Source organism: Myotis brandtii, unplaced genomic scaffold (genome assembly GCF_000412655.1).
Source record: "Myotis brandtii unplaced genomic scaffold, ASM41265v1 scaffold613, whole genome shotgun sequence".
Taxonomy (NCBI): Eukaryota; Metazoa; Chordata; class Mammalia; order Chiroptera; family Vespertilionidae; genus Myotis; species Myotis brandtii.
In genome coordinates, this window is record NW_005370332.1 from 1,839,647 (window position 1) to 1,843,834 (window position 4,188).

The 4,188-nt window shown below is 39.6% G+C and overlaps 1 protein-coding gene across 5 annotated transcripts in view; it reads left to right on the forward strand.

Annotated features, from left to right (window-relative positions):
• The window catches only part of PLS3 (plastin 3), a 96,921-nt gene that overhangs the window by 42,692 nt on the left and 50,041 nt on the right, over positions 1-4,188 (forward strand). For 3 of the 5 annotated variants that reach the window (XM_014528072.1, XM_014528070.1, XM_014528073.1), the window contains exon 1: positions 3,749-3,842. The exons of 1 other annotated variant lie outside the window; for it this stretch is intronic. The gene's annotated coding sequence lies outside the window, so the exon portion shown is untranslated. Of the gene's footprint in view, positions 1-3,747; positions 3,843-4,188 lie in introns of those variants that run through there. One more of the 5 variants, XM_005879912.2, reaches the window with a different exon arrangement.

A 4,188-nucleotide genomic window follows, 5' to 3' on the forward strand; every position in this document is an offset into this window, starting at 1 on the left:
ACGAATTTCGTGCACTGGGCCACTAGTTTTTATATATTGTTAAGTGATTGCCACAAATAAATGTAGTTAATATCCACCACCTCACGCACTTAAAATTTTTTTCCTTGTGATGAGAAATTTTAAGATGTACTCTCTGAGCAACTTCCAAATACACAATTTAGTATTGTCAGCTATAGTCATTACAGATGTCTTTTAAGCTAAGTTTCTTGCCGCATGTATAGTTCAGTTGATAATTTTTGAAGAACTCTTACTTCAGCCTACCATCTATTTCAGTCTTTTGTTTTAATGATTAGGACAAGGTATAATTTAATATATAATAAGGCATTCTATTCTAAAATTTTGACAGATTTGATTACTTATTACACAAATACAGAGCTAATAGAGACTTACTGGGGAGCCATCCCTTGGAATATTGAAATTAGTATAGTTTTTGGCTTGTCTCCCCCTCAAAAATGGAAACAAATTACATAAACCAGATCTACTTGATGGTTAAAACTGCCGCATCCATGCAACAGAGTCTGTGTTTCCAATACCATTCCTGCTATAAATTTCCTAAACTTTCCAGGATAGTCCAAAATTACAATAGTAATTTCCTGCATGTTAATTCAGTACCTGTTGTGTGTTAGAACACTTTGCTTCAGTGCTTTACTCACTGTGGGTGTTACCTATTTGTTTGCTTTATAAATCATGAAGATGGGTAAAATCCTGTTTCATTAAAGGACAATAGATCAGTGTTGTTGAGGTGTGTCATTAAGCACGTGGGCGAGGCCTCCACTATACATGTCACACATGGAAAGACTATACCCGGTACTGGGTGTGGTGGGGAGCATGACGTTTGAATGAAAGTTGGAAGAGTCATTAAGAATACTATATCTAGATCTTGTGTTCTAACTGTATATTACACTTATGTGTCTCTGAAACTCATTCAGCACAGGGTGTGCCTCTCTCCTTCCTCCCCACCCTGAGGGGAGTGTGTGTTCACAGGTGCATGTGTGTGTGTGAGGAGAGAGAGAGAGAGAGAGAGAGAGAGAGAGAGAGAGGTGTACAGATAAAACATGGGTTTGCTTCCATTGGCATTCCTCAGCATTCATCATGATGAATTTGAAGTGCAGTGTAAAAGTTGTTTTCATTTTGTGGCCTGCGTATAAAAATTGAAATGTATCACACAACCCTTACCACCATCTTCTATTCCCAAACCAATATTTTGTAGCTTAAAATGAAATCTCTTATGTTACGATAAACAGATTTTAAAATCAGTGACTTGGTGTTGACAGATTTCACTGTGATCAAAGATTAGCCTTCGAGTTCAGAAAGCTAGAAAGCCTATACATTCCAGATGACCCGGAAAGGGAAAGTCAAGGAAGCCATTTCTAGGTAGCCTTATCATTGAAGAAGTTAATAGCACTTGGGACAGACCCATCTAAGTGGTTTGAAGTGACAAGTGTGGCTGAAGAAAAAGTAAGGCTGGGAAAAACCCCACATCTCTGGTCTAACGCTGATACCGTCTTCTTACCTGAGGCAATTGCCTGTGCCCCAGTTTTCTCTGGAAAATATACGATGGTGCATACATATACATCCTTCCAGGTAGCTCAAAGTGCTTGAGAGTCACTTACTGGCTCCTATATCCCCTGACAGGCCACAGTCAGTGCTGGGCTTGTTTTACAAATGGTGAAACTGAGACTTGGGAAAGAGGGGGCTTTACACAGTGAGTGAGTCAGCAACAACATGGAAAAAACACGTCGTCTGGCTTCTGCCGCTATATTCTTTCCGTTCTGCATTGTGTTGCCTTTTAATATTTTATGGGGTTTTTGTGATTGATGAAATAAATTAAAGTGCTCCTATTAAGGAGATAAAATGTAGCCCCAGCGTCTGCTAATGGCGGTTAGTGATGAGGGCCGGAGAACACTCTGCCTCCTGGCCTGGACTGTCTCGAGCCTTTTTACAAGCGTGAGTTGCCTCCTTATTCTGGAAATTCAATATATTATCATAAAATGCTTCCCTGTGTTTATTTTATATTATTTATAAAGGACTGGAGTAGCTATTATCTCCCTTTCATTCCTATTAGGAAGACAGAGCAGATGATATTACGAGTGTTCTATCCAAGTAGATTATAATCATGGCTGCCACTTACTGAGCACCTTGCTGGAGCCAGATGCTCTTATATACTTGTATCGTCTCATCTAATCATCAGAGCAACCCTGTGAATTAGCTCCATGTTTATGGATATGAACATGGGACTCAGAGACGCTAAATAATTTGTTCGGGATCACACAGACTTCAAATTTGTCAGAGTCCAAGGAGCCTGACTCTCCCATTGCGCTACATTTCCTTTCGAATGATGTTCAGTATTAGACATGGTCTCCTGAGCCTCGTACATCACTCCTGTTGATTTTCTGTTCTCTCCAATAAGGGCACTCCCCACAAACCAGTTGCTTAATTTCGCAATTAACTGATTAGATACGTTAAAAAAGCAAATTTCAATAAGAATAGCAGTGATCAGCCCTGACTGGTTTGGCTCAGTGGATAGAGCGTCAGCCTGCGGACTCAAGGGTCTCAGGTTCTTTCCAGTCAAGGGCATGTACATACCTTGGTTGCGGGCACATCCCCAGTAGGGGTTGTGCAGGAGGCAGCTGATTGATGTTTCTCTCTCATCGATGTTTCTAACTCTCTATCCCTCTCCCTTCCTCTCTGTAAAAAATCAATAAAATATATTTAAAAAAAGAATAGCAGTGATCATATATCAAATGCTTACCGTGTGGCAGGCTATGATCTAAATGTTAAATCACTTAAGCATCGCAACAATGTACAAAGTAGTTGCTGTTATGTGAAGTAGTTACTGTTATTCTTGGATGAGAAAACAGGCAGAAGAGCTTAAGCAACTTGGCTAATTTTTTCATGCCCGGCTAGAAAATTGTGGAGCCAGGACTTGAACCCAATCTGGCTCTAGAGCTTAGTTCCTATATGCGATGCTGGTAGAAAATAGAGTTCCTGCCTGGCCAGTGTGGCTCAGTGGCTGAGTGTGGACCTCTGAAGCAGGAGGTCACAGTTGATTCCCCATCAGGGCTCATGCCCGGCTTACAGACTCAATCCCCAATGGGCAGTGTGCAGGAGGCAGCCGATCAATGATTCTCTCTCATCATCGATGTTTCTCTCTCTCTCTCCCTCTCCCTTCCTCTCTGAAATCAATAAAAATACATTTGAAAAAAGAAAGAAAATAGGGTTCCTAAACTTAACAGCTTACATTTCAACAGAAAACAGGTGTAGTAGATACAATAAATGCTACCACACCTAGCTCATGGAAGGTAAATGTTGCATGAAGATAGGAATAAGTCTGGATCAAAATGAATAATAGAGAACATAAGTGGTCTGAGAGAGTTAGTTTGCCTTTCTAAGTAATGTACTTTACTAAGGTGTAGTGACTTGGGCACTGGGGAGAAGTTGGTTCCTTCCATGTCTTCTAAAATAAGCAGGTCACTTGGCTAACGTTCAGACTCTTAAATAGGTATGTGGGTTGTAGCTATTTGACCTGAACCAACTTTAAATTCCCTGGTGTCCTTGCATGATTTCAGTGGTGCTGGAATGAAAAAATTAGCGTTTCTCTAAATGCTGTGAAGTTAGACTTCATTAATACTTGGCAAAAAATACTGTGAGGCCGACAGGAAGGGGATTCGTAAGTATTATATCATTCTTTTGTCAGGGTGTTCTCTTTTCCAAGCAGGAAGTGTTATGACTTGCAATTGTGAAAAGAATGTTGGGTTTCCAGATTGGCGTTCTGAGCGTGGGAGGTTCCTTCTATTAGTGCTGCGAGAAAGAAACAGGTTTGCTCTCGTCCTCCCAGAAGGGTAACTATTTTAATATTACTTCGTTGGGCTCTAACTTTTAGATTACTGAATATTTAAGCAGAAATTTACTTCACAAAGTTTGAAAAATTCTTATGTGTTTTGGTAGTTAAACATTTGGAGACATTTTCTGAATCTTATTTATTCAAGTTGAATCAAATGTAAGAGAAATTTTTGAAGTTTAGAATCTAACCTGTTCTCTATATGTTGTCTTTGCTTTATTTGGGGGACCATTTTAGCAACTTAGTACTTTTTAAAACTTGGTTTTGATATTCTAATCATATAGCCATATCTATCAAGTTAAATGACCAAAAGGTTTAAGTGACAGAAACTATTACTCTATTGCGGG